General features: G+C 34.6%; 1 protein-coding gene across 6 annotated transcripts in view; it reads left to right on the forward strand.

Moving 5' to 3' along the window:
- The first annotated feature begins 1,143 nt into the window (after positions 1–1,143).
- The window catches only part of LOC108971988 (CUGBP Elav-like family member 4), a 755,092-nt gene continuing 741,905 nt past the window's right edge, over positions 1,144–14,330 (forward strand). For all 6 annotated transcript variants that reach the window (XR_001993597.1, XM_018938374.1, XM_018938377.1 and 3 more), the window contains exon 1: positions 1,144–1,505. The gene's annotated coding sequence lies outside the window, so the exon portion shown is untranslated. The remainder of the gene's footprint in view (positions 1,506–14,330) is intronic.

A 14,330-nucleotide genomic window follows, 5' to 3' on the forward strand; every position in this document is an offset into this window, starting at 1 on the left:
TTTTAAGGGGTATGAAATTAAAAAATATATTTACATTCATATTTCGTCGCTTAAAATGAAAAATAACTAAAAATCACTTTTCACAAGTTTATGGGCGAAAGAAAAAGCTGTAATATTGAAACAAAATTTCGATTTTCGTTATAAAATGCTTATATATTGGTTATATAGTGGTTATATTTGGTAGTGGAGCTTGAAATTTTACAATATTTTGTACATATTATGAAGTAGTGAATCGTAAGCAATAAAGTTTCTTTTCCATTTTTTTTTATCTCAGCTGACAATATACATATATGTTTTTATATTTCCATCGGTTATACTTATAAAAAACTTTAAAAAAATAAATATAGTAGTTTTATATTCTTCATTTATCCCAAAAACCCTATTTTAAAAGCTTTCACACTATCTTGGGTTTCTGCTTTAATTTAGTTAAATAAAAAATGTATAAAGTCATTATGTATACAGTATTCTCTCCWACTTCATTGAGAAATGTTAAAGAGTGACGCTATAATTGTTTGCATTGTTATTGCAAATTTTTTAATGCTCGAAGTTGGCCTTTAACATACTATGCATATCAATAACAATAGTTTATCAAGAGTTGTTGTTCTACTGTAATATAACATTGACAGTCAATGCCATWTAAATACTCTTAACAACTTTGCAATTTTGATCTCTTAATATTTAATTTCACATCCYATATATGTCCTCTCTAAAACTTCCAGCATCCTCGCATTTACAAAGTTAATKTTCGCTTTCAGCTCAGCTCACTTAATTTTCTCTTCATCAGCTATGCTCTCTTCCTTCGAACAGCGTTACACCTGCATATCAATGCTGCGCAAAGCGCTTGCATGCACGTAATCATGCGCTCATATGTACGTGCCTAAGCTGTGTGCTCAGTAGGAGTATTAGCTGCGTGCTCATCTCATTATTAAGAAATTTAAGTGAGTGATGTTATGATCTTTGTATTGTTGGTGCAAATTTTTTAATGTTCAAAGTTGACCTTCAAAATATAGTGCATATAATAAAAGGTAATGAAGAGTTGTGCTGAATTTTCTAGAATCGTGGAATGCGAAATTAAGGAGAAACTTCCAATTGAGGAATGCAATGTAACAGTAAAAATATTTAGTTACAAGTGGTAATGTGAGTGGACACACGTAATTCTTGGCTGATGTCACGAACATTAACTAAAATTTGTGAAAAGTATTTGTTTGAAAAGTGAAATTGTGTTTTTTGTTTAATCTAAAGTTAGAATCGTTATTATATGCAAAAAATTGTGTCGCGAGAGTCGTAATKTGTTGTGTTTRTATTGGGAAAATTTCGTAAGTGCGTTTTCGGGTTTGTTCGTGGGTGTATATGCGCGTATTTATGAATGTAACAATTGCGTTGGTACTTCACGCGGTTCTCGCTTGGTTTATGTATGTCGCGTGTGTCGAATATTAAGTGCCATAGTATAGTGTTCCTTTAAAAAAAGCGCGTGGAGCAATATGGCCAAGGCATGTTTAAATAAGGTGGGTTTGTAAGCAAATTATTTGAAATATGCCCGTAAATTTTATTTTTGTTTATAATAAATTTCTGTCTGTATGCTCATTAGTGCGGGTCGACGTTTCACTAAGAAATGGCGTATGTCGGAAAAATTTCTACGGGYCATTCTGAACAACTTCTCCTAAGAGTCTATGAATTCGAGTCAGCGATTTTTAAGGCGATTTTTTCATTATAAAAATTCGTTCGGCAGTTTATAATACATTTTTAATACATTTCCGTCTGTATGCACATTAGTACGGGTCGATTCTTTTTTACWAAAAATATTTTCTGAGAGTGATTTTGAAAAACTTCGCCTAAGAGTCTATGGATTCGAGSCATCGATTTTCTGTCTGTATATACATTAGTGCGGGTCGATTTTTTTACTAAAAAATTTTCTAAGGGTCATTCTGAACAATTTTTTTTGATTTTTAAAATGAATTTTTGAATTATTAAAATTTGTTCGGCAGTTTATAATACATTTCTGTTTGTAAGCACATTAGTGGGGGTCGATTGTTTACTAAAAAAATGGCGTATATCGGAAAAATTTCGAAGAGTTATTCTGAGCAACTTCGTTCGTAATTTTCGGTATATCCGAATGAAGATTTATGCGTTGGTGCATTTTATACTCTTGCGTCATATTGTTTCAGAGTAAAATGGTATTGTTCACCTAATGGTTGCATGCATCACCTGAAACTAGGCAAGATAGGTATAGCGTTATATATATATATATATATATATATATATATATGATCAAGATGGTGAGAGGTTGTCCGTGCAAGTTGTAACTTAAGTAATAACTAAGATATCTTGGCAAAAAGATAATACGTAGTCTTTAGATGGACCTAATCCGTTCTTTCTCTCATTCCCATAAGGAAGATATATGTAAATAAKTAGCATGACAGGCTGAGTCAGTTCTCCATCTGTAAGTGTATGCGAATTAGTCTCTCAGCTTTTGAAATATCGAATTGTAAATTTTCACTTTTCATTTTCTCGCAAAAAATCACCGCTATATGACCACTATAGCAAATAGTTGAGTTACAAACTAAACATTGGGAATCAAGTTTTTTTTTATTTGATGAGATAACTATAGAATTTTTATTTGCTTATTAGRAAACCAATTACGTAGATTTGCTTATCTTGCAGACAAGGACACACCACCAAAACTATATACATATATATCTCCTATATGTAAYAGTGTATTCAACTCATCTCATCTGAGTTGTTGCTTCTGAAGTGATGCGATGCCTGCCAACACCAATATTTCTCAAATGACATATAACAAATGAGCGTTGAACACACACACGCGCACTTATACACCTACAAACAATAATACTAGTTACTTCGTTGCTGCACACAAGCAATCGCACAACCTCAGTCAATATTACGYTCGGCTTGGACTGGTGTGGCTGAACGCTTTTGTTTGCTCATTGATGGGCAAATGACATTTGTTAATGGCAAATGCAAATGCGTATGCAAATGTGGATAACGGTAAAGCACAGTTATAGTGACAAAAACAAAAAAAAAAAAAAAAAAAAAAAAAAAAAAAAAAAAAAAAAAAAAAAAAAAAAAAAAAAAAAAAAAAAAAAAAAAAAAAACACAGAAAACATTAGAGAAGAGTATCGTTTAGAAGAAGGAGTGAACTTCACAAATTCCTGTAGAGGAAGCAAAGTAGCCTGTAGTGGCTTGTAGCTTATATAACCACATAAGAGTAATAATGATGGTGAAGCTGCTCAGGCGAATGTTGTTGCGCTCATTGTAGAAATTTATATAAAAACTCGCAGTAATTGCTTAGAAATGTGAAATTCTAACAAAATATTGAGTTTTTATATGTCATTAGAGACACACGCTTATATTATATATATTTTTGTGACTTGCAAGCAAATATACAGTTATTTGAACAGTCAAGGCTGGTTCGCCTCAAAAYGTCCTTGCTGCTAATGACATCCTTCCAATACTTAATTTGCTTTTTTTCTGCGGTTGAGCCAATGAAACGTGGCCATACAACTACCGCTGCCTTTGCTGCTTGCTCCGGCTCTGCTGCTCTCGCTGACTTCGTTGCTGCTGTTGTTGATGACCAATTTCCATTTCAACATGGAAATGGTTTTGACATGAGAAAAATAGCAGCAAGCAAATGCCGAGAAATGTTCTAATATCCACATTATTTAATTTAAACAAAGCAGTAATAAGTGTAGTTGTATTGTATGGTATAGTTGTATAACTGTGTCATAATGACAAATCGATTTTCTGTGTTAACAGCAATCGAAGGTGTATGTATACGTGTTGTGTGGTTTAAGTCATTTGTGCAGGCAATTAATTATTTAACGCTAATTGACTGTACGTAGATTATGAGGCCGCACAGAAATTAGCCCAATTGATTAGAATCTTTRATATCTAAAGCATATAGTTTTATGTCATAAATCAAGTTTTCAATATTTACAATCAAACTTGATTTGTTGTTTATGGCATTTAGATGTCTTTGGTGCAAACTTTGAGGAACCCAAGAAATTTCCTTATATTTTTTGACWCAGCTGCAACCTTGTAATGAGGTTATTAGCTTTAGTACAGCGCATTCGATAAAGTTTTATCAAACAAATCAACAGTTATGACATTTTCTGATTCAAGGCAGGTTAAGATACATTCCGGGCCAAGCTTTTGTACTTTATAATTTGGATTGAGAGACTCAAATTGTTAAAATCCATTAAGAAAACACAGTCCTTTAAAAGTCATATATGTTGTAATACACTTGAAACCCAAGGCTTTCTTGACACTTTCTGGATTATTAATTCTTATATGATCAATGCAGGTTATATTAGTCTGAGCTATCCAAATAGAGAAATTAGCATCCAAACTGTCAGTATTAGAATATCTTGAGTACTACTTCTTCAAAGTATTTGAACTTTTAAAAGCCTTACAATTACCGCAAACTTAAACCCTAAGTGGGCGTTATAGGCTTATGGAGTTTTTGTGAAAAATAAAAATGATTTTAAGTTATATTTTACTCTTTTAGTTAGTTTAGTTAAAAACAGAATCAGAGTATAGTATCCTACTTCCATCATACTCAGCTTTATTATTCTACCAAAAATCTGATTTTAAGTATATGTGCGAACTAGTCGTAACAGTTTTTGAGATATCGATTTGAARTTTTGTAGACTTCTTTCTATTCAAAAGAAACTGGTTATTTATAGGAATGGTCGATATTGAACGCCTATAGACCTGCCATAACTAACATACAAACTAATCATTAGAAATCAGGCTCTTGTACAGAAAATATTTTATTTGTGGAAGATATCTGCGAGAAATTCAGCTTGTATTTTTTTTAAATTTTAACGGTTTTTCTAAATATTTGATATTATCTAAGTCTCTACAGGTGATATAATCCTTTCTGTTCAAATTCGCCCCACTCTGCACYGCAATATTTTGCGCAAATTCCTCACTTGATAGTTATTCGGAAAATGCCAGTATTACAACACATGACGCACTTAATTTACTTGTAATCTAAGGCATGCAAACACATAAATATGTTGCGTAGGCATATCTACACATACATATGCGCCGTAGAATGTCTACAGAAGAACAATGATACCACGGCAATGTGTTTACTAACGTTAATAGCAATATTACATATTTAATACAAGCAAATGGTATTAGTGTTTGTACTAGGTTTATAAGTGTATATATGTRTTTGTGTGTGCGTGTGTGCTGAATGTAAAGTAATTGCAATTTGGTAGCAAATAATGTAGCCAAATTGGTATTGGCAATACATACTTTGTATTGTTGACGACACTAAACACACAGCTTTGGTTTGCTTGTATTAGTGTTGAAGATAATATTAAAGAGAGCATATTTGAGTAACAGCATATTTGAGTGTAGTGTCTAGTATATGTGCTGTGCTGGTTATGTGCTTTATTTTAATAATGACAGTTAAGGAAATTTGCAGCAATCAAGCGATGTACATACACATAAACAAATAATTTAGGTAAAGGACCTTTTTGAGCTGTAGCAAGCGAGCGTACATGTGTGTGTAAACGTGAGTATTAGGGTGTCTTTTTTATATCGAGTTTATATTTTACTACAAATGCTTGCTGAAGTTGTAGTAAATGTACTGTAGGCCTGCAGTACACCATGTCGTATGAGTAATGCAGAATTCATAATTAACTTTAATGAAAGCTCGGATCATTTGGTGTAGAAGTTTGACTGCATATAACTTTTGAAGGAAAAGTTTTATGAAAAAATTATTCACAGCTTTTTTGTAGAGCGATAAATTCTGCATTCGTATATGATATTTTTAAGGTTTTAAGTTTACTTGTTGTATGAAAAATATTAAAAATTTAAATTTGATATACAAGTGACAGTAAAATACAGTTTAAATTKAAAATAAAAAAATTATKTACATTTTATTAAGTTTTTAGGACAAAAATGGAAACATTACACAAATACCATACACCCTAATATGCATGTATGTGTACCTTGCCTGCTTGAGTGTTGGTTCACAGCCAATATTTGTCGAATAATTGCTTCGATTGTGTAAGTGAGCCACAATTTGCTGCGATAGACTCCAAGTAGACACACGCACATATTCTATGTATATATATTTATGCTATAAATACTTAAGTTGAGCTAAATGCAGCAGTAAAGCCTGAGTTTACTTCATTTTGACCGAAGATTTTGGCASTTACTAGTTAGTAGTCGCAGCACACCAGTACAAATAATATATATATATGTGTATGTGTGTGTGCATGTATTTGTAAGCAGGTATTGACAGTTTCATAGTGGCATTCACTTACTATGCGCTCTATGTACAGTTATGGCTTACAAAATAATTAAAACATTGTGGTTTACAATTTAATTAATAGGCGAAAAGGACAAATGTGCCGTGCAGCAGCRGCGGCAACAACAAGAACAAAGCGCTAAAGAAACGCCAATAGCTTAGTGGCGGCAAGCAGCTGAAGCAATATGTATTTGTTGTTGCAGCAGCGGGAGAGGAAGCATAAAAAATGCTAATATTATGGACGAGTTAATTGTTATGCCTGGAACTTGCCGCACAAACAAACAGACAATATTTTGTGGCAGCATATACACATATAAAATGGGAAAAAGCTTATTACCATGACCATGCCAGTGGCAATAAAGTGCAAATTCTTGTTCAACATAAACAGAAAGGTGGCGTTGGAAGAAAGCACGGCATTAAAGGTCTTACAAGCTTTGCAAATTTTATGCAGTAAATGTGTGTGTGTGTGTCTGTATGAGAGATAATTGTGTGTGTTTCATGGCTTTTTCAACTCATTTGAGCTTATACATATAATTATACTAAGTAGTTGTTGTTGCGCAGTTTATCACTTCATTTAATATTATTGCCATTTTGTTAAATGATTTATGAAAATTGGAAATTGCATGAATTATTCAAAGATATGCCATATCGTTAGACAAAATAAATGAAATTAGTAATTTACGCAAATTTATTATTGTTTTTGTTGTTATTTGTGCAAATACCGTGAACATGTTGTCATTTATTGGGTTATTTAAATTACAAAAGGTATAACTTAAGAGCTTATCAGAAAGTGAGATTATGTACGTTTGGGTATTTTTATGTTAGGTTGAAAAATATTAAGTGAGATTAGATTGGGTGCCATATGGGTTGCTTAAATCAGTCTAATTTGCTCGAGGACATGTCTTATGAATTTCTAATAGACGTGATAGCCGCAAGGACTTGATTGCGTTTAGTTCATATGGCAGTTTGTATATGCTATAGTGGTGTGATCTGGAGAATTTCTTCAAAGATTAAGACAATACCTTGTATAATTAGTTGTACCAAATTTCGAGCAGATATCTCATCAAATGAAAAAGTTTCCCATACAAAAACTTGCTTCCAATAGCTCAGTGTAAATGGCAGCTATATGCTATAGTGGCCTGATATTGGCCGTCCTGACAAATTAGTTGCCTCTTAGAGAGAGAAGGACGTGGGCAAATTTTTTAAATCGATATTTTTATAGAGTCTCGAGCACTGCGTTCTGGGGTTTACAATATTCGTGGTAAGCTTAATGTACTTTGTTCAGGGTATAAAAGAAGAAGAAAGTAGTATTTTTTATTAAGAATATCTTCTACAGGTGWGCTTGACCTCTTGAGGGTATAAAAAGAATATGAAAATGGTATTTTTTTAAATTAAAAATATCTTCTACAGGTGCGCTTGACTTTTTGTATTAGTCATACATATAACCAGGAACACTCAATAATGCCTTCTTTAGTGGTAAAATTGTAAAATTTACTTCTGAAAAGCTTTTGCTAAATACTCAATGACCATTAGGTAAGGTCTCAAATATATTAGTGGTCATATTGATCGCTTACATAGATCGCTGGAAGATGTCATGAAGCTTCTCTCCTTCAATTATGTGCGAGTGTGGCCTCTTCTTTGCACCTGTGCTAATATCATAATCCTAAAATAAAAAAAAAAGAAAGATTCGCAGATATAAGGCTCTTCACTCACATGGAAAAATTCTGTGTCTTAATCTATAAATAAATATTAATAATCTTGAAATTAAAAAGGCACATGGAAGAGTACCGTTTAAGACCTGGTTAAAATGATGGCAGGAGGGACAAACAGGTATTATATATTCGCTGACTAGTCTGCTACTGAATTATGATGGCTTCTACAGGATATAAGACATTTTCCTATGGCAAACTGGTTGTATGAAACTTACACTTGATAAAAAAAAACACGAAGTTTTACTACAGAACCTCGATATACCAGATAAAGTCTCAAAGCAACAGACCGTGATATAGATTTTTGAAACAGACATAAAGCTATAAGAGAGATATCTTATTACTAATAATATGATATATAGTATGCTTTAATCTAGTAAAATTAAAAACAGTTTACCCTTCAGCATCGTATATCTCTTTTTTTTAATTTAAAAGCACTTAATCCAGTTCTCCCTTAAACCTGTTTCCATCAATGCTTCCACCATCAATCCCTAACAAAATATATGTAAGCAAGCGTGCACCCTTTCATGGGCGACACGTGTCAGTTCAATTATTTGTACCACCTTTTGATTGTACTGTCACAGCAGAAAAACGTTCAATTTCAAGCAATCTGGCAGTGAAACGCCCAAAACCTCCAAACAAGCTACAATGCCGCCACGATGGATGCTTTAAGCAATTCAGTCAGGCGTGTGCAGCAAAACCAAATTAAAGGACAACAGCGCAAAGCAAAACTAGGCAAACAAAAAACAAGAAAACAAATGGAAATACTGAAAAATTATAGTTTTTTGTCTTTGTTGTTTTTATTTATACACTCGTGTGGCAGTTTTTTGCCGTTGATGTTGATGAGATGATGAGTTGAATGTAATAAAAAAGGCCTGAAGACATTTTTACTGCTTCGGTTGTTAAAACGAATGAAGTGCGGCAAACTTGATGGCATTCGCCGGCATATGTGTCAGTATAGGTGTATGTGTGAGTAGGCGCTTAAAGTTGGCTGCTGTACGGCGTAAATGAGCTGAGTAAACTAAGGTGCCTTGGGAATGGCAAGTGTGATTGCAAGACTATAAATATATCTATAATATATTCACATATGTTTTGGTCTATAGGTGGTRTGCACGTTGATACTACTATGGGTGACGAGGAAGGCAGTAGGAAATATTGGAGAYTCATCACTTCTATCCTCATAKTTAGGTTAGTTTACGATGAGGAAGTCGGCTCTCGGAGGTCTCCATTAGTGTTGAATTGTTTAGTCGAAGAGGCCGTTATTAGCYGTGAGTTTGCTAACTGTAAGCTCAAGACTTGTAAGGGATTATCTATACTCCTTATCTCTCATCGAATTTTTTTTTATAACTAAACTTAAAATTTTGCTTTGAGTAAATGGTTCAACATTTTTTGCTGGATAAAGGCTGAATTTAACAATTAGGTTTCGTAGGCGGAGTCTGATTATCGATTATAAGAGGAACTATGTGAGAAGTATAGAGATTTATTCAAAGAAACGACTTAAAACTACTTTTTTTTTCACCGAAATTGAAGTGAGCTTAGCCGATTCCCTATATGTTACTTCTTGATAATGCGAACTAGAAGAATAGCAAAATTATTTATATTTAGCCTACACTTAACGTAAGGGTACCTAAACTGCTTCTTAAAATGGTTTTATTACATCTGTAATAAACTAGAACAAAGAGTTGCACAGCATGCACTAAAATATTGCTCAACCTTTCCTACAGGGTCCGTATCGAACTTAATAAACTTTTATGTGTTGATAGAATTACGACAAAACCCACAGGGGCACTGAAACCGAAGGCGAGCAAGGCAAAGGCAGACTTTTGCAATTCAGCAGAGCCCAAAGTTTGATGMTACCAACACACACACACCATCTTGCCACCGCCAATGTCATGTGGCTGTGAGCAAAATAGCCAAAAAACAACGCGTCCAGTGAGCGGCATGAAGATGCTACGTTGAGATAGTGAATAACGGTAGAAATAAAATATACACGCGCCTGCAATGGCATGCCGGCGGAAAGCGTTGTCGGAAAAATGTCCAATACAATAACGAAAACAACAAGCGTAATATGCCACACAACTACCAACAAAAAAAAAAAATAAAAAAGAAACGAAAAACAGAGGCGAGCAGAAGGAATCAAGGAAAATTGGAGTAATTTTAATGAAAGTGTTTTTCGATAAAATCTCAGCATAAAAATAATGGCAAGAAAAATAACACAGAGCGCACAAGGAGTAGTGCGAAAAAAGCGAAAACGAAGAAAAAAGTCCATAATAAAATTAGAAAAATAAAAACAGCAAAAAGCTGCATGAAAAAGTAAAAGAAAGCCAAAAAAGCCAAGCGGATAATGAATAGAATAGCGAGTAAATAAAACACGAATCTAACAATTTGCGGGCAACCGGCAACAACAACAACAAAATCACGCCAAAAACCGGGGTAAAGAGAGAAAACTGGAAATGTAGAACAGCAAATGCAGACTGAAAAGCAAAAAAGAATAAGTGCAAAAAGCATACAATAAATTATAAAAAATAGAAATTCTAAAAATCAGCAACTAAATGCGCCTGCAGCGGARCAAAAGTTTGCATTGAAAAGCGACAGGCAACGAGGCCAGTCAAGTGTTGATGGTGGCAGGCAGAAATTGTCCAAGCAAATGAAGTTAAGCGCTGCATATACATATATACAAACACACACACCCATATACTAAATATGCATACACACACAGAAATAATTATTTAGCCTGCCAAAYTACTGCTTGTACGGTGGGGTGACAAGACGGAGACGGCATTAAGCCACTGCCAATGAGCAATTGCCGCAGAAGCTGAGAGCGCCGGACATTTCGCTGGAACTGGAAGTGGCGCTTGCAACTAAATGCGAACGTTGGCAGCAGCGTATGCAGCACAGCTCTCTATCGAAGTTGAGTTATGCATACAAGGGGCATACAAATATTCAACTATGCTTCGATATACATATATCCGTATAAATGTATATGCGGGTTTGTGTGAGTCGGAATGAAAGCGAGTTTTGTTTGCGGCAATGCATACTTTTTCTGAATTTAATTAATTAGTGAGGAAATGAAATTGATTATGCTGGACATTCTGAAGTGGTGAATCTTTTTCAAAATCACATCTACACACATAGACTTAGGTGGTAGTATATAAAGCAGTTTAGAGCACTGAACGGAAATGTTCAAGTCAGGTGGAGGCACTCACTCTTGAATAGTAAAGTTTATTTAAAATTTTAAAGTAAAATGGTATAAAAAGTTGGAAAATAAGTTAGAATATATTTGAAAAGTGAGGTTATAAGTTGAAAGACACGTAGGTGAGGTTAGGTTAGTCAGTTGGGCTAATGAGCCCCACATATACCACTTTTGATTCTTTGAAATAATAGATGAAGTTACTTTACGAAATAMATGAGGAGCAGTTATCTGTTAGGATGCTTATGCCTAAACTCCGCAGTACTTTGCAGCTGGCACCTGTGACTTGCATCACATCCCTGATAGTGACCCCGTTTACTCAGATAATTGGTGGATAAAGCGACCATATGAACAGTACATCTCTGCCAGAGCAATTTCCCTATTATTTCTTCGCTTCTTACAAAGCAAGCATGAGTAGATACTGCGAGCTGCTAAATTTATTTCAGATTGCAAAGCTATTGCTATACAAATAAGCTGCCTCCTTTTCACTCAACCTAAAAAAAAAAACAAAAAAAAAATAGGCTTCAGCGCACAGTGACTTCTTTGAACTTTTTTTCACTAAATAGCAGCACAGTCAAATCCACAGTCAAATCACTAATTTTATTTTAAGCATTCTCGTCGGTAAGCCGCTCATCGTTTGTGCCGCAATTTCCACACTATTAACACCGTACTTACGCCATKCCGCACGTAATCCGCTAAACGTTTCATAGACGCTTTACATGCCACAAAAGTGTATCATTCTTTGCCTTAAGATTACCGTTAGGTTAGCTCATCATTCGTTAGCTAGCTTTGGCGCTTAATGGAGTCAATAGTGGAGACCCCACACAAATGCTACGTGGCATGCGACGCCATTCATTACCATTCTAACGGTTGCCGGCTTTAAAGTCAATGGCGTCCAGTGGCAATCAGCGCCGACGAGCATTCAGTTAGCGGTGCATACAATCACATGCTATAGCATTGCTGGCAGTCCAAATTGTAGTTGGGCGTCCACCACCATTTGGCGTTGCATAGGCGATTGAACGAATTTGTGTAGTGAAAATGAACGCGTGGCATGGTTGAATTGCCTAAAGTCTTCACACATGTGCACGGCAATGTGTTGGTGCATTTGTRTGTGTTTGACTTTGTCCGCGCATTTCCGCATTCACTATTTCCGCGTTGTGATAGCAACAGCCGGTTGGACGCCGCTGCTGCGCGCTGTCACCCGCACAAAATACTCCTGCCCCGCACAATYGTTGCGGCTGCTGTGTCATTACACTTATTTGTAAGTAACTGTGTGTGTGTAATATGTTGCATGTTGCATGTAATGGTGTTTTTTCAGCGCATTCAGCTCGTATGCGGTTCAACGCGAACGCAAGCGTGGTGAGGCGTAGAGCTGCGGCGCGTCGCGCCRTAGCATTAGAAAATCAGATTCTTGGCACCAATTCAACATTAAATTGATTTCGMACAAAGCCCTACCAGCGGCGCGATTCGTTTTCGCTTCTGTTGTTGTTACYGACGTTTTTGTATTGCCTATAGCGAATTGTGCTTGTTCGCGCCACTATGTGGCAAGCGCCTGTCGTTGAAAGCCTGTTCGGGCTTGCCGCCGTTGCTGTCTCGCTGTTTGCGTGCATTTCCACTGCTATCTGCATCAATTTATCTCGCCACTATTCGAGCTTGAATGCGCTTTATTTTGCACTTCCGTGCGACTTTAGGCCGAGTTAGTTTTTTTTGATATTTAGATTTTTTTTTTTTTTTTGGTTTCGTTCGCCAGACAAGTTCATAATGGATGAAAGCGTCGGCAATTAACTGTGTGTGAGTAGTGAAAGGTTTTAAAGGATTTTTGGCATATTTGAGGTTATGTCTGGGTTCAAAGTTTTTCAAAGACTTCTTTTGTCAATATCTTTTATGTGAGAAAAATGTTAAAAAATTTTAACAAAAATAAAAAATGATAAAAATTTAAATCAAACGATTGAAACGAAACTGAAATTAGTTTTACAAAAACTTTTTCAAAAAAAAATTTGGAAATTTTGAAATTCTTCTTTTAAGTTTTGAAAATTTGAACCAGAATTAATTTTGCAAAGGTTTTTTTTCAAATTAAAAAAACAAATTCGAAATTTTTCATAATTAATTTGAAACGAAAACTTGAATTAATTTTAAATTTTTTTCAAAAATTTGAAATAATAAGATATTTTTGACCTTTCTTTATTGAATGWCTTAATTTAAATTTTTTGGTTTCCTAATATCACGGATACCACGGTTTTGTCCTGTACGCAAGTTGTCTAATTACATTGCACACTGTTAATTGACGATGCTAAGCTCGTTAGTCTAACAGAAAATGTTAATCAACAGTGATAGTAACAGAAATATTGTGACTGTACAACTTTAAAATTGTGCAAGCACTCTCACCTACAATTATGAGAGAATATAGTGTTGTTATGAGAGAATATGCTGCGTACTCTGYTAATGCAGTTTCTCTCTACGCGTATGCTTAGCTAAAAGGAACTTTAAATAACGGCGGAGCGAACTGATGATATTCGCTCTTAAGCATACCAGCGACATCTATTGGCAGCTAGAAGGATCTTACACTGATCCAGCGGATGCGCAACTGCAAGCATAAGTACTTAAGTGCATAGTTATGCAAATGTATACGCACTCATATACAGCCACACACAATTGCGTGAGAGCAGGGCCTGCGTCGAAATTTAATAATATTGTTTTTTATATTCAAGAACCCATCAAACCAGCCATCAGCTAAATTACCGGTTAACTCCCAACAGCTACTAGATAAATATATTAAAGTTTCTATCTATAAGATATATTGAAAAGGAAAATTTTCAATATTATTTATTTAAAATTGTTTAAGATAATTAAACATGATTTTTATCAACGAAATATTATCCAACTTATAATGAATTTGCTCTTAATGAAGAATCATCTGTGCATTAGATAACTAATATGCATTAGTAATATGCATTAGTAACATGAACATGTTTGTCACGATCATGATATCCAAAGAAATTTAGAAGCTTGATTTTCATTGGTCGTTCTTAATTTCAACAGTATTGTCCTTATACCGAAATTAGTTTAKCAATTTAAGCTGTAATTAAGAAGATTTTAGTAGAATTAGGTTTCATTTCGTGAATTTAATCGTTTTAAAGTAAAAAAA

Source organism: Bactrocera latifrons, unplaced genomic scaffold (genome assembly GCF_001853355.1).
Source record: "Bactrocera latifrons isolate USDA-ARS-PBARC rearing strain unplaced genomic scaffold, ASM185335v1 scaffold_37, whole genome shotgun sequence".
NCBI lineage: Eukaryota > Metazoa > Arthropoda > Insecta > Diptera > Tephritidae > Bactrocera > Bactrocera latifrons.